The sequence below is a fragment of the Herpailurus yagouaroundi genome, unplaced genomic scaffold (genome assembly GCF_014898765.1).
Source record: "Herpailurus yagouaroundi ecotype Mexico unplaced genomic scaffold, PumYag 142, whole genome shotgun sequence".
Taxonomy (NCBI): Eukaryota; Metazoa; Chordata; class Mammalia; order Carnivora; family Felidae; genus Herpailurus; species Herpailurus yagouaroundi.
In genome coordinates this window covers 15,611,719-15,632,093 of record NW_024412397.1, presented here as the reverse complement: position 1 = coordinate 15,632,093, position 20,375 = coordinate 15,611,719, and the positions used below count along the sequence as shown (strand labels likewise).

The following is a 20,375-nucleotide window of genomic DNA, read 5'->3' as shown; positions in this document are numbered from 1 at the left end:
TCAACCAAATGCTATTTCCTCAACCTAGCGTTCCTTTCTCCTTCCCTCTTCTAGTTCTGCATATTAAAAGACTACTCAGTCAAGTCTGTGGTCTACTTAATTGTGTTGTATCAATACCAATTTTCTAGTTTTGATGAATGTACTGGTTCTATAACATGGTACCATTAAGAGAAGCTGGGCAGGGAGTACATTGGATCTCTGCATGCTATTTTGGCAACTTCTTATAAGTCTGTAATTATTTAAAATAAAACATTTTTAATACCCCCATATTCATAACCTATCTCAAAAACAAAATTAAAACTGAAATCAATCTCTTCTTCCCTTATCTCTATTATAACATCTTGACTGCCTTATAGTTACTAACGAATCCACCTGCCTCTTTTGATTCTTAACTCTGAGAGACAGAACTACATCAGATCTATCTTTGCATCCTCCCTAGACCTTACAATAGTTGCTTTTCTAACCCAGGTTCATTCAATGAAATTCAACAAATGAGATTCAAAACACTGGTTAAAACATTTCCTTACATCTCTTATCCCATCAGGGAAGCTCTGCCTCACATCCTGTTTCCCTTTAGTGGCATTCAACAGAATCTGTATGCAGAACCTGTGTAGGCATACCATTCACATACTCATTTTTTCAAGGTGCCTAAAAGTAAAATGTGACTGGTAGTAATACTCACCTGGATACCAAGGACAAAGAGAGTTAATTACCCAGTGATGGCAGAATACAGCACATAAATAATGGAGCATGACAGAAATAAGGGTTATGTTATATAAACATTCAGGTCCTGCAATATCCCATTCTGGGTTTGGTTTTCAAATGGATGACAATTAAAATAAAGTACACTTCTATTTGGTTCTAAAGATGCTTTCACTACAGCTTTTTGAGATCTTGAGACTCCAGCATTGAAACATACATACATAATGTGGATACCTGGATATTAACACCAGAAGGGGCTCCAAAAGGTCATTTCTACCCACTTATGACTCATATTTGTAAAAGTTGTGAGCAGTTGGCCCCCGCCATCTGTAGCTGCTAAGATAAAGAGAGATATGCCTATATATTTTTACAACTTGTTAAACAGAGATCATCGCAAATTATTAAAATGTAATTTCAGTAAAATTAAAATGGAATTAAATTAAAAAATTAAGTCAATGGCAACTACTCTTTGAGAATATAGGTCAGGTATTGAAAGAAAAAAATTATTGTATCCAGGATAAAAAATTGCAAAACTAATAAAAATTTTTAAAAGTTTATACTGCATTGTATTTGTGCTTGATTTTGTCTCTAAGAATAACTGATGAATGTCTTAAAAATTCAATCATATATAAATAGGCAGAATATAATTTCTAATGATTAGTCATTTTCCCCAAAACCTGTTGACTATAAATATAAATTTCATTTTGTCAAAAATTTACATTAAAAAATATAAAAACAATTAGTTTATTTACTTTATTTGAATGCCAGTTAAATTATAAAAATTTTAAAATAATTTTAAACACTTGTGTAATATTTATAATTTTTGTAGTTTTTATAACAGATTATATTTTAAAACTTACATAACATATAAGTTTTATAATTTTTTTTAAAAAACCTATTTTATATTAGCAGTCTTTCCTTTATTTGCCTTTGATCTAAACACATAATAGTGAAACTTAGAGATATAAATAAAAGTTGCTCATCTGACAAATTGGACCAATGTGACAAATGTGGCCAAGGCAATGAATATAATTAAGTCCATTGATTTCTTTCCTGATTTGAGGTATTTTGGTGACCTTAATAAAATTAGGGAGGTACCATACTGGATATATTAAAACACAATGTGGATTAGGTTTTGTGAATTAAGATTAATAGGAGTCAAACCAGAAAGCTAAAGAACTAAAATAGAATGGTCATTTTTATGTCAATATTAATAGAAGACGGAAGAGAAACAGAAAACAAAGCATGATCTCTACCACTGAAAGTACCTGTTTATTTAAGAGTCGTCAGTTACCTGAAAAGCTGTCTTAAAAGCCACAAGCTATAGAGGTGCCTGGATAGTTCAGGTGGTTGAGTGTTCGACTGGATTTTGGCTCAGGTCATGATCCCAGGGTTGTGGGACTGAGCCCCGAATCAAGTTCCATGCTAAACACAGAGCCTGCTTGGGAGTCTCTCTCTTTCTCTCTCTCCCTCTCTCCGCTCCTCTCCCCTGCTCACACTCTGCTCACACTCTTTCTCTGTCTCTGTCTCTCTCTCTCTCTAAAAAAAAAAAAAAAAAAAAAAAAGCCACAAGCTATGTGACTGCTGTGGTAAGCAGGGTAATAGCGCTCTAAAAATGTCCATGCCTCGTCCTCAGAACCTGTGAATATATTATATTATAAGGCAAGGAAGAATTAAAGTTGCAGACAGAACTGAGGTTGCTAATGAGCTGTCCGAAAAATAGAAAGATTATCCAGGACGACTTGGGTGGGCCCAATGAAATCACAAGGATCATTAAAAGTGGAAGAAGTTAGCAGAAGAGTCAGTATCAAATGAAGTGATGTAAGAAAGACTTAAGCAGCCATTGCTGGCTTTGAAGATGGAAGAGGAGTCCACAAGCCAAGGAATGCAGGTGGCCTCTAGAAGTTGGACAAGGTAAGAAAATAGACGTCCTTAGAGCCTCCAGAGGGGCACGGCTATGCTGACACCTTGATTTTAGCCCAGTGAGACCCATTTTAGATTTCTGACCTCCAAAACCAAAAGATAATAAGTATGTGTGGTTTAGACCCTTAGGTCTCTGGCAATTTGTAACAGCGGCAATAAAAACTAGTACAGCTACACTTCCAGTTTCTGCTTCTGAATGTAAGAAGCCAAGAAGCTGCCACAACATCCTAACAAGAAGTAAAAAGCTGAGCAAACTTCCAGGATATGTAAGAGACATGAGGATACAAAGAAAACCACTATCCCAATGACTGAAAAGACCTACAGCAAAATACAGAGATAACAATTTACTGAACTAGAGGCTGATAAGTGGAAACTGCCTGCCTCAGGAACCAGTGCTGGGGAAAGAAAAATCGGAACTGTAACTGACATGTTGCCGGAGGCTCAGTGTGGACAAATCTGAGAGATAAAAACCCAAGGAAGATCCAGCCATCAGGAGACCCCACGACTTTGTGAGATTTCCCTCTAGAAGTCTGACCAGGTTCCTATAGTGAATGTCTAATAAAAATGCCCTTATGCTTCGAACAGGGGTCGGGGAGGAAGAGAAACCATTCTGAAATACGCCAGAGCACTCAGTTCTTCCTAACAAGACCTGATCTCGGTAGAAACCAGTAAAGCAGAGCCTAATCTGCTGGGATATTATCATCGTGTACCAACAGGCCAAAAAGACAATTTGAAAAGAAGAACAAGCACCAAAACCAGGCAGGGATGTTAGAATGATCAGGCCAGTAATTTAAAATGGCATGATTAATATGCTAAGGGCTCTAATGGGTAAAGTAGACAGCATGTAAGAACAGATGGGTGATGTAAGCAGAAAGATGGAAATCCTCAGAAGGAACCAAAAAGAAATGCCAGAGATCAAAAACACCTTAACATAAAGAGTGCCTTTGATGGGATTATTAATAGACTGGACACAGTCTGTGCTTAAGGATATCTCAGCAGAAACCTCCACAACTGAAAAGGCAAAAAGAACAAAGACTGGAAAACAACAACAACAACAACAAGGCAAAACAAAACAAAACACCATAACAGACCATGTAAGGACTGTAAGACAGCGACAAAAGATGTAACATGTACATAGAGGGAGCACTGGAAGAAAAAAGAGAGAAAGGAATAGAAGAAATCGTGCTCAAAGAATAAGGACTGAGCATTACCTCAAATTAATGTCAGACACCAAAATACAGATCCAGGAAGCTCAGAGGACCCCTAGAAGGACAGCTGCCCTAAAAACTACACCCAGGCATACACTTTGAAATTAGAGAAAAAATCTTGGAAGAAGCTGTGGGAGGGGGTGGAGGGAAAGCTTACCTACAGGGGAACAAAAATAAGAATTACATGCAACTTCTCTTCAGACACCATGCAAGCAAGAAGAGAGTGGAGTAAAATATATAAAGTGCAGGCCTTCATTTGATTGTGCTTCATAGATACTGAGTTTTTTCCAAATCAAAGGTTTGTGGCCACCCTGCATAGAGCAAGTCTATTGGTGCCATTTTCCCAGCAGTAGTTATTCATTTCATGTCTCTGGGTCACATTTTGGTAATTCTTGCAGCATTTCTAACCTTTTCATTATTATTATATTTGTTATGGTGATCTATGATCAGTAATTTTTTTTTTTTTTATCTGGTGGGGGGGAGGTGGGGCCGAGGGAGGGAGAAAATCCCAAGCGGGCTCCACACTCAGTGCAGAGCCCGATGTGGAGCTGGATCCCACGACTCTGGAATCCTGATCTGAGACAAAATCAAAAATTGGTGCTCAAACAGCTGAGCCACCCAGGGGCCCCATGATCTGTGATCAGTAATCTTTGATGTTACTATGGCAATTGTTTTGGGGTACCACAAACCACGGACATAGAAGACAGCAAACTTAACTGACCAATGTTGTATGTGTTCTGATTCCTCTACTGACTGGCCATTCCCTCATCTCTCTCCCTCTCCTTGGGCCTCCCTATTTGCTGAGACATAAGAATATTAAAATTATGCCAATTAATAACCCTGCAATGACCTCTAAGTGTTCAAATGAAAGGAAGGGCCACACATCTCTCACTTTAAAAGCTGGAAATAATTAAGATTAGTGAGGAGGCCTGTCAAAAGCTGACAAAGGCTGAAAGCTGGGCCTCTTACACCAAACAGTGAGCCAAAGAAAGGCGAAGTTCTAGAAGGAAATTAAAGTGGTATTCCAGTGAACATGTGAATGATAAGAGAGCAAAACAGCCTTATTGATGAAATGGAGAAAGTTTTAGTCTGGATAGAAGATCAAACCAGCCACAACATTCCCTTAAGCCAAAGACTAATCCAGAGCAAGGCATTAACTGTCTTCAAGTCTGTGAAGGCTGACAGTTGAGGAAGCTACAGAAGGAAAGTTTGAAGCGAGCAGAGGTTGGTTCGTAAGGTTTAAGGAAAGAGGGCAGCCTATGACCCTGCAGAGGCCAAATTGGTGGCGGACCTTCTCGAGGGGCAAAGATGTATCTTGTACTCAATAATGCAGATTATTATTTTACACCACACATCTATCCAGCCTCAAGGTCTGAGGGTGGCCTCATCTGATGAACTATCAGTATCCTGACTGTAACAAATCTTGGTGCTTGTATCCTTTATTTCATCTTTGCAACACTGAGCTTTTTGTCTGTGATCATTAATTAATAAAGAATCCACGTTTTAAAAAAGTTTATTTATTTATTTATTTATTTTGAGAGACAGGCAGAGAGAGAAAGAGAGAAATTGAATCCCAAGCAAGTTACATGCTGTCAGCACAGAGCCCAATGTGGGTCTTAATCTTATGAACTGTGAGCTCATGTCCTGAGCCGAAATCAAGAATAGGACACTTAAATGACTGAGCCACCCAGGTGCCCCAAACATCCACAATTTTTATTTTTTTTATTTTTTTTCAAGTTTAGTCAACCTCTTCTTTATTTTTTTTTTTTACTATATGAAATTTATTATCAAATTGGTTTCGATACAACACCCAGTGCTCATCCCAAAAGATGCCCTCCTCAATACCCATCACCTCCCCTCCTCTCCCTCCCACCCCCCAACAACCCTCAGTTTGTTCTCAGTTTTTAAGAGTCTCTTATGCTTCGGCTCTCTCCCACTCTAACCTCTTTTTTTTCTCCTTCCCCTCCTCCATGGGTTTCTGTTAAGTTTCTCAAGATCCACATAAGAGTGAATACATATGGCATCTGTCTTTCTCTGTATGGCTTATTTCACTTAGCATAACACTCTCCAGTTCCATCCACGTTGCTACAAAGGGCCATACTTCATTCTTTCTCATTGCCACGTGGTACTCCATTGTGTATATAAACCACAATTTCTTTATCCATTCATCAGTTGATGGACATTTAGGCTCTTTCCATGATTTGGCTATTGTTGAGTGCTGCTATAAACATTGGGGTACAAGTGCCCCTATGCATCAGTACTCCTGCTTCCCTTGGGTAAATTCCCAGCAGTGCTACTGCTGGGTCATAGGGTAGGTCTATTTTTAATTTTTTGAGGAACCTCCACACTGTTTTCCAGAGTGGCTGCACCAGTTTGCATTCCCACCAACAGTGCAAGAGGGTTCCCGTTTATCCACATCCTCTCCAGCATCTATAGTCTCCTGATTTGTTCATTTTGGCCACTCTGACTGGCGTGAGGTGATATCTGAGTGTGGTTTTGATTTGTATTTCCCTGATGAGGAGCGACGTTGAGCATCTTTTCATGTGCCTGTTGGCCATCTGAAACATCCACGATTTTTAAAGAATCAAGTCTATAGGCAGATTATGTTTCCTGTCGAATTACTGCCATGGATTAATATTCCCACTGTTTTCATTGTTCCTGCTAGAGTTGAGAGATTACAGCAAATTATATGATGGCATAGGAGAGTTTCCAAGTGGCTGGTTTTAGCTCATTGTTAATATACTTTCCTTCCTCTTTTTCACTGACATGCTGATCTACTGGATTCATAGAGGCCTTTGTCATAGACTTGTGTTTAATCACGTACACAAACCTCACCATCTCTGGCAGATTCCTACTCCATTTGTAAGTCATGGCTTCCTTCAGAGTCCACCTTGCCATATATATATATATACCCTTTTATCTTTCTGTTACACATATAGGTTTATTTAAGTTTGCACAACTTCGTCAATATCTGACATGGGTTCCTAAATGGCAGAGAGAGTAGAGCCAGTTAGCAAGTTCATGAGACCTGCTAGAATCTTGATGCTTCCACGAGGTGACCTCAGGAGAGTCATGTAATGTTATTTTGAATCCGTTTTCATCAACACTATGATGGGCATAATAATGTTTCCTAGGCGGGGTTTTTGTATGAGTCGTGGGAGATTAAGGAGTACTTGATGTGGAATAAGAGTTCAGTAAGTCACGGCACACCACGGTATCCTTTTTATTAACAGAAGTAACGTGTGTGTTGCCTCAAAAAATCATCGCGTGAACTGAAACAGATCCAGGTTTTATTTTAGGTTACAAGTGAGCCATGATTTTTTTTTTTTCCACTTGCTAGTTTCCCCTTTCAATATCTCCTTCCTCTTCCAGCATGGAGAGACACCGGACAAGTATGTCTCACGTCACTCACCAGCCCTTGAGCCTGTTGGCTGGGCTCCCTCGCTCCCACTGTTGGGAGACAGGCTTCAGTCCAAGTGCTCCTTCGCTCTGGTGCCTCCTTGCACAACGGTCACCAGGCAGCTCGCCCGGTGGCCCTCTCAGGGCTGACGCTGCCAACTGGACTCTTGTCTTCCCCTGGGTCAATGCTGGTAACCCGTTCCTCACCTTGTTCATCTGTTGGACCTCAGAGCTGTTTGTGATGCTTGGATCGCTGCCTTTCCTGCTGCTGTCAGAAGTCTGGCCCTTGCCACATCTCATCTGTTTCCAGCTGCCTCGCCTTGGATCCACAGCCAGATGTTCCGGTCTGTCCTTTTCCCCAGCCCCACACTGAGGAACTCCATAGCACTGGATAAACCCCACAGTGCTGGTTTCACTAAGCCTCTATCTAGTTGCAATCCATGAAATACTGTACGCAATTTTAACAAAAGAAGCTCACCTTAGTCTCAGTCACTAAAACAGCTCGAGGAAATATTTCTCTATTTGTGTATTTCCATTCTGTATTACAGCTTTCTTCCCTAATATAGTGCGTGGCTGTAAAGGAGTGGGTACAAATGTGGTCCAATTTATTTTTTCATGCAATAAATATGGATTTAATGTTTTATTATAAATTGCTGCTAGTGTAAAAATTTACCTCTTATAATAGCATACTTTATTATTTTTGAAGTTGCCAAGGTGATCTTTTATTTTATATAGTTGATAACTTTATTTTGCAATTGACAGAAATAATTTCAAACTAGAATAGGCCTTCTCCACAAAGCAAATAAATAGTATTTTCAAGTGAATAAAAAGAAAGAATAGGCCTCAAATAAAAGTGGAATAATAGAGAGGATCATGTTTCAATTTTATAGTCTTTCTGTCCACGATACAACATTTGACTTGTAACCTTCTTTTTATGTTCACCATCTGCATACCGCTACGATACAGGAAATGTGAGATGGGTCCAGGTCGTTTGGATCTATAATATTAAGTATGAACATAACATCTAAATAGAATGAGCCCGGTCTGGGGCAGTGGACTAGAAGTCATATAATTTCTATCTCCCAGTCACCATTCATTTGTTATGTCCTTGAGCAAATCATTTAACCTTTCTCTGCCTCGGACTTTTCTAAGAAGTAGGATATACCTATTCCCATCATAGGCATTCGTAGAAAAAAAAATCAGAATTAAAACTGTCTGGAATTTTTCACAAAAGGGCTTTGGAATAAAATAATTCCCGGGTAGTAATTTGCAAACAAGCTCTATCTACCTCGGCCACCACCTCTATATATGCAGATTCCTTGTTAACCCCAAGAGAGGGAGACAGACACATAACTCTTGCTGGGAGCCCAGACTAATATAATAATAACAACATCTATCAAGCACTTACTATGTGTCAGGCGCTGCTCTAAGTGCTTTACACATATTACTCTATTAATCCTCATGCTAACCATAAGAGGCAGACACTCTTGTTAGTTCAGTTGAGGAAGGTTAGTTAGGTAGTTGAGGGAAAGCAGACACTAGGAGGTTAAATACATTGCCCAAGAGTATACCACCGGCATGGGGTGGAGCCATGCTTAACTCTGTGGTCTGAGGGACAGTTGGCCCCATCCTAGAAGGCATAGCCACCCTCATTCCATTGGGCTCTGTTGGCCTGAAAAACTGAGAACTGTTCGGGGGGGAAAATGAATTCCAATGGAAGAGACGACCAAGGAGCAGATTTGGATCAAAACTCAATATTGGCATAAAGAGATGATTTTTCTTAATTTTTTAAAGTTTTTTGAAAACGTATTTATGAGAGCGAGAGAGACAGAGCACAAGAAAAGGAAGGGCAGAGAGAGAGGAAGACACAGAATCCGAAGCAGGCTCCATCCAGGCTCTGAGCTGTCAGCACAGAGCCTGATGTGGGGCTCGAACCCACAAGCTGGAAGATCATGACCTGAGCTAAGTTGGATGCTTAACCAACACTCAAGCGCCTCAATGATTTTTTTTTTTTTTTAACATCAGGATGCCTGTAACTGGGAATACCCTTTAGACCGGTCAGCCATTCAGTCAGTCAGTAATTACTGAACACCTACTTGGTTCCAGATAGTGTTGTTACCAATAAAGATATCAGTGAACAAGAAATCTAGGGTCCCTATCTTCAAAACAATTTTCCTATAGGAAACATGGCCAGAAAGCAGTGTAATGCATTCCCTATAATCTCCTTAACTAGGACATAGCTATTTGATTTCCCACATTTTCTCTTATTGGGGTTGAAAAGGAGGAAATACACAAATAATAAACAGGTAAACAAATCAATAGCTAGCATCATTTCAGATATGAAAAATTATTATGAGAAAGAAAGGGAAAGGACTTGTTCCTGAGTCCTAGAAAGCGGACAAGAGAGTAAAATTAAACGAAGTGTTTTTTGGAAACACATCAAACACCATTAGAATGTAATTTCTGTAATAGTGGTATGAATGACAGGGAGTTTTCCTACCTGAGTTGCTATGGGAGGCAGCAGAAACAGCAGTCTAAGCTACAAGCTGGATGGGTCTTCATATTTTCATTCGTATTGGAGAATAGTCACTGTTCTTATCCTAACAGAAAGAGAAGAAAAGAACAAGAATGAGGAATTCACCAAAGAAATTAAATATACTGATAAATATGAAACAACAAACATGAAAATAAGTCTCAATGTGATTAAAGAGCAAATCAAAACTGCACTTAGGTTTTGCCTCTTCTTAGCTCCATATGGATTGTTTAATTTTTTTGAATGTTTATTTATTTTTGAGACAGAGAGAGTCACAGAGCAATCAGCAGAAGGGGCAGAGAGAGAGGGAGACAGAATCTGATCCAGGCTCTGAGCTGCCAGCACAGAACCTGATGTGGGGCTTGAACCCACAAACCGTGAAATCATGACCTGAGCCGAAGTCGGATGCTTAACCAACTGAACCACCCAGGTGCCCCCATATGGATTGTTTAAAATATAATATCCAATGTTGGGAAGAGATGTGGAAAATCATAAATTATTCTACCGAATAACAATTTCTAGAGCACTTATGTGTCCTGGGTATTTTGCTAGGCAGTAGGGATACATGCAGTTATTCTATAAACACTTACAGACCATCTATTGTGTATGAGGTGGTTTGCTGAGGATTGGGGGCTCCTGTGGACAGGACAGATATGCTTCCGGCCCTCATGCAGCTTACATGCTAGCGGAGGAGACAGACATTTAACACACACACACACACACACACACACACACACACACACACAAATATATAAATTAGTGAAATCTGCTATAAAGAGATATTGTGGCTCCTATAGGAGTTAACCTAGTTAGGGCAGGAGAATTTTCCTTTGACGAATTAACATTTGATCTGAACGCTAAAAGATGAGTAGACATTAGTAGGGCAAAGAGGTGGGGAAAGCACATTCCAAGCAAAATCCACAACATGAACAAAAACATGAGGTAAGGAGGAACAAGTGTGTTTCAGAAACTAAAAGAAAAATCAGTGTGCCTGGAGTGGGGTGGGGGGAGGGGAGGAGTGAGAGGCCAAGAAAGGAATAGCAGGGATAGTTGGAAAGACAAAAAGGGAGCAGACTGTAGGGCAATGAGAAGGTGCTGCAGAGACAAAGAAGACAATGTAGACATTGGCATGACCAGAAATAATGACAACAAATGCAGAAGAGGTCTGCCTGTGAAGAACCAACATTCTTGTGGGAGAAACAGGTGTTGTCAAATATAATTGGGGGAAATACAAACTGGCATATAAAAATTTTGTTGGGCAATTAGGCAAAATCTCTAAATCTAAAATCATTTGCATCTAGCAACCCTTCATATCTATAGAAATCCTGGCATGTGTGCAATGATGTTAATATTATTGAGAATTAGATTCAGTGTAAATGACTATCAAAAGGATATCAAATTAATATAATATGACCATAAAATGAAATACAATGCAGCTATTATAAAAGAATGAGATGAATCTGCATATATTATCCTGTAAGGATATTTTTTAAAGTAGCAAAATTTGGTGCTGTAAGGTATATTTCTCCCGATATTCTTTTTTTTTTTTTAAGCTTATTATTTATTTTGAGAGAGAGAGCAGGGAAGGGGCAAAGAGCAGAAGAGAGAGATCATCTCAAGCAAACTGCACTGTCAGCACAGAGCCCAACGTGGGGCTTCCACAAGATCATGACCTGAGCCAAAACCAAGAGGCAGACACTTAATCCACTGAGCCACCCAGGCACCCCATCCCAATTTTCTTAAATAAACTAGCATATATACATAAACACACACACATATCAGGGGGCTTTATACTTTAAATACTCCTATCTTGCTAGATTTCATTATAATTATTTATAAAAATGTAATGTTTATCAGTAAAGATACTGAAACACAAGTGTATGTATAGAAGATATTTTTAAGGGGAACACACATTTTTTTAATGTTCATTTATTTTTGAGAGAGAGACAGAGCATGAGTGGAGGAGGGACAGAGAGAGAGGGAGACACAGAATTGGAAGCAGGCTCCAGGCTCCGAGCTGTCAGCACAGAGCCCGGCATGGGGCTCGAAATCACGAACCGTGAGATCATGACCTGAGTTGAAGTCGGGCGCTCAACCGACTGAGCCACCCAGGTGCCCCGGAACACACATTTTTATAATAAAAGAATGTAAGTGGACAGACATAAAGTTAGATGCTTGCCATTTTTGTTCAGCACACACCTCCATTAAAAGTTAATGCCAATCAGTAGACCACGTAATCAAATCAAGTTAACACGGCTAGACAACAAATTCTGTTTCCAAGTTTTTACATGATTTGTTGTTGTTTATTTTATTGGTGTCTGTTTATTGCCAACACAATATGACATATTTGTAGGTACTAATGTTTCTATTTGTTTAGACCCTCTAAACCCTTGCACAATGATTGGTTCATCATAAGCATCCAATAAATGACTGGAAATTCTAAGACTCTCATAAAAGCTGACTTCTGATCCTTTAAACTCAAGAAATCAGCCTCGAAAAATGACAAATGCCTGAGGCCATTGTGAGAAAGAGACAATCCCATGTCCAAGATTCCCAATTTGCTATCTAAAGAGAACATTCAAACTGACTGCTAACAAAAATGATCATAGCTGCAACTCAATCTGATCGCTGAAATGGTATTTCTCCAGACATCACAGAAGACTTCCTTTAAGGATAATGTCACAGCCGACTAAGATCTCATCAAGGACCTCTAATGCCCATTAAAATCATTTTAAATGCTCTCAGCTGAAGCCAGCAGAGCATCATTTAATTATGCAGGATTTCTGATTGCTTATCATCCACCCTTTTCTCATTCAGCTCTTTGCCCCTTGTGCATCTCCTCTGCGGAGAGTCCCCATCGATCTGAACAGCGGCTTTTGTTAAGGAAGATGTGAGCCAGCAAAAGAGGGGAGAGGATCAGAGTCTGAAAAAAAAATGGTAAAAAAAGGTCTTTTTTCTAAATTTGTTTTCTAAATTTCTATAACATTGTCTCATTCACCAACTTGCTTATGTGATAGTCAGCCATCTTACAAATTTTAAAGCTCACTTCTTTTCCTAACAGATAGCAAATGTTAATATATATCAAGCAAATGAGACTTATAAAATAGTTATCTGTTTGGGAATTAAAAGGAAATGTCCCAGAGATTACTGATTAAACAGGATTTAGAGAGACACACTGGAAAACAATTTTACAGTCATTTTGCACAGAATGGAATGAGAAGTTACTTTCTCAAATTTTCATAGGAAATACATCTTATCTTTGGACATGAAAGATAGTAACTGCATTGTGAAACAATAACATATTCTTTGGTGACAACCTTGAATTATATGATTTAAGACTTCTCTAACGATGCTAAACGAAAGCTTAAGTCAATACTCATCAACTCTGGTTTTAATCTTACAGGTTCTATCAGGATTCCAAACTTCAACAGTATTAGCATTTTGAGATGAACTAATTCAGTAAGTGTGTGTGTCTGTGTGTGTGTGTGTGTGTGTGTGTGTTATTCCTTTAAACAGCCACCCACAAAAATAATAATTGTTCTTTAGACTACAAAGGAGTTAAGACATGATGTGATATGGTGTGTGTTTCCTCTCCATAAAGCAATAAGAGATAACTATGGACAAGCCAATTCAGATAACTTTTCAAGAAAACACATTAGCTCTGTTTTCAGTAAAGTTCCATTGGAAGTCATTGACAATTGATATTTGACAACCTGAAAGCATTTCCTGATTTGGAGCAGGTGCAGGTTTCAATAGACATGCTCCACAGACGGAACAACAAAGGCCTCCTTGATGTGATTACACTTATTATTCCGTGATTGCTACTTCCTGATCAGGGATACATTCAGTCATTAAAAAAAAAAGTACTACAGAATTATCCATGGATTATGCATAAAATTGTTGGGAAAGGGGAAGGGCACAAGAGAAGGCTCTCAAATATTTTCAGTTGATTCAGGGTGAATGACAGCTCCAGGTGGAATTCTGTACAACAGAGGACCATGATTAATATATTGTGTTTATTTAAAAGAAAGTGGAGACGTGGAGTGGAGCAGAATATTTCTGAAGACATTGTTTGAGGGAAGGATAAATTGGTGTAAAATATGAGGCCCTCATTATTTGAATACACATCATTTAAAGAATGAGACGTAGATAGATGACTCCAGTAAGGGTAGTATTCAATTTTGCTGTGAACCTAAAACTGCTCTAAAAATAAAGTCTATTAAAAAAGTAAATTGGTCAAGGCGGTACAAAAAAGGGCAAATTATAAAACAAGATGTACCATATGACTCCACTGTAAATATACACACGAAAAAGAAAATCACATTATAGACGCCAAAATAAGATATAGAGGTGATAAGATTAGGGATACATTTTACTTTCTTCTCTTCCTAATTTCCTAGAATACTTTCATTAAATGTTTTTAAATAAAAAAATGAAAACGTATCAAAGTGAGTTGCCACAAAACTTTATAATTAATGCCCGCATCTTTTGTGACTCCTATAAGCTATGAAATATGTGTATTCTCCCTGTCTTTTTGCTGTTTCTCTCTCTCTCTCTCTCTCTCTCTCTCTCTCTCTCTCTTTTGGCTCCTCATTGCTTCTTTAGGATGACTGAGACCAATACAGTAAGTGTTTTAACGTTTACAGAGCCATCTAATACTTTCTTGTTTTCGGAACCCAAAAGAACCAGAAAAATTCCTAGAATTATGGGTAAGAAATAAGAAGTGGCAAGTCACTAAGTAAGGGGCAGTTCATTCTCTTTCATTTTAGTCATGTAGCATTACCTGAGACAGCAATTTACTTTTGCAAGGGGTCATTAAATGAATGTCATCAATTTACAAGTGATGTCACACAGTGATTCGGAGAACTCTGTTGTTAGCCACAGGCCTGTAACAAATAGCGGGTCTGCATTATTCTCCTCCTCCTCAACCAGTGGCATATTTATAACATCTTATTTTTGCAAATGGCTGCTCTCTTTCTCATTTATGAGCATAACACAAGCCAACATATATTATAGTTCTTTGGGAGCAACACATTAGGTATTTGTCCTTGAATTTCCTCTATCTCTTCAGCAAACACAGAGGGATTTGAATGCAACTAGTCTGTTATCTAGTATACATCGAGGATTTTTGTTTGGTTTTGCTTTTGTTTTTACTTGCATTTTTGGATTTTGTGTTAAATAGCATTTAAACTACCTGAATCTATAGCTGCATTTTTTCATGTAGAACACCTTTCCCTCATATTCAGAGCTTCTCAACTACCTGCCGCATGAGCGAGCAACCAGTAAAGCTGGATCAAAACTACCAATTATTTCCTTGAAGTCTTAAGATTTCTGCCATAGTCTCTACCCCATTACTGCCAAGGGAAGTCCACACTTACCTTCCTGGTATTCAATTTTTTTTTCCATCCACAGAGTTCCTTTACACCCAAATACCCCACTGCTCCACAATTACGTATTTCCTCTCTTGAAGAGCCTGACTATATACTTTGTCATCAACATGATATCCACATTCCATCCTCTGACTTTACTTATAGACAGATCTCCTCCTGAAAGTCTGCTCGCCCTCTCCGCACAAAGTTGAGTGAAATATTCCTATGGCCATGGCAATGAAGCTGAGCCTTGATCCCAAATCCTGAATAAAGTATCTTCCCCAGACACAACAGCTTGCTAACAAAGACAAAGTTCAGGCTAGGGGCATTCTGGTAATTGAGTTTTTACACTTTGAGAAATGCATAATATGAGCAACATTAATATATGATCTTTGAAAAAGACAGAATAGGGATTTTGAGATCAAAAATCACTTTTCGTTCTCTGACATTGTATCTGTGAGTGTTTAAAATCCCCTAAATTGACCTTACCAACTAAATGCATACCTCATTTTTCTTTTCGTGAAAAATTGTAGACCTGGAGTTTTTTGTGGTATGTTTCAGCAGATATTTGTATAGAAATATACAATTATCTACAGGGACTATTTGATGTATAACCAGGGGGCAATATCCAGCCCTCTGCTCTGAAGAGGGAATCTATTAAACAAACATAGCAAGTCTGCAATATTCTCCAATCAATTGAAGAGTCAATTAAATAAATTCCAATCAAGTCCCCTTCTGTTCTTCTTGCTAGGGTGTCAGTTGAGTAGAACTTTGTGATGGGCCTACCCAACTGAAGAACACACATGAAATTAGTGACTGTGATGTCAGAGGAGACCCATTTCAGGTATTTTTATTTAAATATAATTAAAAAGATTCTGTAACTAAGGACTTTCTATAAAAAGTATTGGTAAAGAACTACATTTGATCTGTGAAATGAACTATGGGTGTGTGTGCACAAAAAATATGTGAAGGTATTTATAATTAATATGCAGGATTAGTTTTAGCTTATAATCTTTTCTATAATCTTTCCTATCCTGGTATTTGCAATGCTTGTAGTCAAGTAGAGTGTGGATAGATTTCAGTCTATTTTTTCCCAATTTTACACTAATAATAACAATAATACATGTTGATCACTTACTATATGCACTATTCTTTTTTTTTTTTTTTTTTTTTTTGAGAGAGAGAGAGCACAAGCAGGGGGGCAGGGCAAAGAGAGATGGAGAGAGAGAATACCAAGTGGGCTCCACGCTGTCAGTGCAGAACACAATGTGGGGTTCAATCCCACAAACTGTGGGATCATTACCTGTGCTGAAATCAAGAGTCAGATGTTTAACTGACTGGGCCACCCAGGTGCCCCTCTTTCTTAATTTTTTAACATAGCTTCATGCCAGCGTGCAGCCCAATGCAAGGCCCAAACTCAGGACCCTGAGAATCAAGACCCGAACTGAGATCAAGAGTTGGATGCTTAACCGATTGAGCCACCCAGCTGCCCTGCTACGTGCACTATTCTAAACTCTAAGTATTATATGTCTTTCTACCCCTTTAATTCTCAAATCAATTTTCCATTTCACTGATGAGAAAACCAAAGACACACTAAATCATTTTCAGTGACCCAGAAATTCTGAGATGCTCCTTGGTGCCCATGGAAAATTCATAGAGTTTCCCTCAGGCCAAATTTATAGCAAGACAAGATTTTGCAATTTCTACTTCCCACTTTGTCGCCATGTTTGTGGTCAGGAATTCTGACAAGAACTGACCACAGCCTCTGGCTTTATCAGGAAAAAACTCAGATAAATCTGCCTAACCAACCCACCATCAATATATTAATTACCCAACAAATATATGCTCAGCAAACCAAGAAATTAACCAAATATACTTTAATACAGGTGGGCTTCAAATTTCTGGAAAACACAAAAAAATGAAAAGAAGTAACACTAAGGTCACCACTGAGAAAGTTAAGTGATTTAGAAGCAAATTTACCCATGACTCATTTTTTCTTGGGACCATCTCTCTTTTCTTTCCACAGGGCAGACTTATGTAGAAATACCGTGAGGAGGTTTCACAGGAAGGAGTGGCTATCAGGCAATTTCTATTGTGGACAGTTCAATCTCAAACGATTTATGAAGTTTCAGTTGTTTATTGCACAGAACTGCCTTACATGAAGGACGTTTCAGTCCAAGTGGATTTATTAGGGCCCTCATTAGGTTAGTTAGGTGGCAAGAAGTGGCTTAATGTTACTGAGAAATGCTTTTGATTGTATCCCCTCCTCAGAAGTCCTGTTCATTACATAAAAGTTGAGGAGAAATCCACTTAGGACCAACATGTCTTTCCTCTTGTCAACAAATTAGCAAAATTGGAGCACCTGGGTGTCTCAGTTGGTTAAGCATCCAACTCTTGATTTCGGCTCAGGTCATGATCTCACAACTCATGAGATCGAGCCCCACGTTTGGGCTCTGTGCTGATAGCACCGAGCCTTCTTAGGATTCTTGATTCTCTCTCTCCTTCTCTCTCTGCCCCTCCCCCATTGCACTCTCTCAAAAATAAACATCAAAAAACAAAACAAATAGGCAAAATGAAGACAATTAGTGATGCCATAGGTAACTATGAACTGTATTTAAGGATAAGAAAATAATACTCTGAGAACACAGGTAGTGGTCGAATTACACTCAAACGTTCCCCCAAAATTGCTTCACAGAGAAAGCTGTTTTGTACTGATTTCTTTTGTATCGCTCAAGATAATACTGAACCTTCACCTATCCAGTTTATTTTCCATGACTTAGAGTTTCATACTACCACTTACTCTTCATCATATGATTACGAATATTTAGAATTGGCAACGTATACACAAATGGTTCGGTGAAATCTTCTATGATACCCAGCTTGATCACAGATGAGTGAGAACAGAAATCTACCTTCTTCCTCACATAGTGCATTCTCTCTGAATAATTCTATACCCCAGTTAAGACAGAAATGATGAGACAGAAGAAAGTCAGTTAAATGAAGGCAAGTACACCTTGAGAGTGGATCAATGACTGTATTACTCGAGTTAAAATAGATCCTTCTGTTTATCTGGTCTTGTCATCCCTTTTTCTAAATCGCTGCATTGTTCACAGCTCATTAATCGGCATCAATGTATTATTATCTAATAATAATGGAAGCAAATCTAACCATTGTAATTTTTAAGAATCAGATCAACTGAACTGTTTCTGTAACTGCTATCACCAATATTAAGAGGAGTAGGAGTTTTGAATGTTTTATAAGCTGCTTTAATTGGATCGATTCCTTACAGCTAATCATGTGACAATGTTTCTTGTTATTCAGCATGTCACTCTACAGCTTTCCATAAGCACACAAATGAAGGATATGAAACAGCTAGTAGCTTAGAGTACTGTAATCACTGGAACTACACTTGATGTCACCTCAGGAAAAAAAAAGTTATATAAGCCAATATAATGTTAAGTAGGAATATTTAATATTATCCAATACCAATAATAAGTGTGCAACCTGATAACAGTATAATTCTGAAAATCTGCAAAGGCAAAAAGAAAAAAAATTGCTTATATCCTAGCCAGATATGGTCTTATCTTTTTAAAAAATAAAATAAGGTGCGCCTGGGTGGCTCAGTTGGTTAAGTGTCTGACTTCGGCTCAGGTCACGATCTCACGGTTCGTGGGTTCCAGCCCTGCATCGGGCTCTGTGCTGAATGCTTGCTCAGAGCCTGGAGCCTGCTTCAGATTCTGTATCTCCTTCTCCCTCTGTCTCTCCTCCACTCGTGCTCTGTCTCACTCTGTCTTTCAAAAATAAATAAATGTAAAAAAATAAATAAATAAAAATGATAAAAAATAAAATAAAATAAGCACATCACTTGGTATAACAGAAATATGAGTGAATGTATCCAACTGCTGTACCAAATGGTATTCTGGGGGACTATAATGGAAACACGAGTTCTGTTAACATACAAGGAACATTTCATGAAATTTCTATGCATACAAGGGGTATAGCAAAATGATAAAACAATATGGAAATGTATCCTAAGAACTAGAACAGCTACTGTTTTGAGTCAATGATCTTGCTTCTGGGAAATTTATATTAAGAAAGTAATTACATGAAAAAATCTGCATAAAGATGCCAATTGCAATATTATCCACAATGTTGAAGGAAATCGAAATGTTTTACAGCAGATGAACAATTCAATCAATTCTGGCATAGTGGCTCAATTGATGTAATATTATTTCTCCATTATAATTGTAAAATCTATGTGCAAATAGAAAACTTTAATCGATGTTAATTGAAAAAATGCAAAACACAATAGGTTTAGAGTGATGTTAATTTTTTTTATCTGGAATAATTGCAAAGGAGGATTCTACAGAAATAGTACATAAGATTAAGGCAATAAGAGTAATAAGGATTTTATTTTTTCACAAAATATTCTTTCTTTTGGTAATTTTTCTTTTATTATCTAAAAGCAAAGAGAGGGGGGAGCCAAGATGATGGAACAGCATGGAAGTTTGTGGGTTTTTTTGCATCCTGCATCCATGAAATACAGCCAGATCAACACTAAACCATCCTGCACACTTAGAAAACTGACTTGAGGATTAAAACAACATCTATACCACCTGAACCACAGAACTCAGCAGGTATGCAGCTCAGAGAGGTGAACTGGGGGAGAGAGAAGCCACAGAGGGCAGGGAGCTATTTTTGCTTGTGGAGAGAGGATGGAGACGGGGGGAGAGTACGGGGAAAAAAATCTGTCCCTAGCAGCTGGAGAGAAAGTGGAAAAGTGGAAGCAGCCTCAGAGACTGAACTAAAAAGGTAGAAAGGAGAAAGGAGAGGGTTTATATTCCACTAAGACTCTATAAACAGGGGGAGTGCAGAGTCTGAAACTCCACAGCTCAATACCTGATGGTACTCTGGTGGGAAGGGCAAATCCCCAGGAGCAGAGAGTGAGGTCCCAGGGTCCTTGGGCCACACGGGGAGAGGCAGTTCTCCCGCCGGGAGGACATTTGGTAGAGGCTGTGCAGCACCCCAGAGGCAAAGGTGCCAGCAGACCCAGGAGAACAACCACATTCCCTGGTGGTGGAAAAAGGCTGTTAAGGGTGAAGCCTGGCACCAGATGTATGTTGTGATTTTCCATAATCCCTGAAATGAAACACTGCTGCTACACAATCATGTGACCCTTCTCTGGGGCAGACTGGCATGAAACTGCAGTCTCTGGGCATCAGCAGCAAGTACAGTCCCGCG

At 38.7% G+C, this 20,375-nt stretch overlaps 1 pseudogene; it reads left to right on the top strand.

Annotated features, from left to right (window-relative positions):
- Positions 1–5,141: 5,141 nt before the first annotated feature.
- On the top strand, positions 5,142–6,808 carry LOC121032624 (lathosterol oxidase-like; annotated as a pseudogene).
- The last annotated feature ends 13,567 nt before the right edge of the window (positions 6,809–20,375 follow it).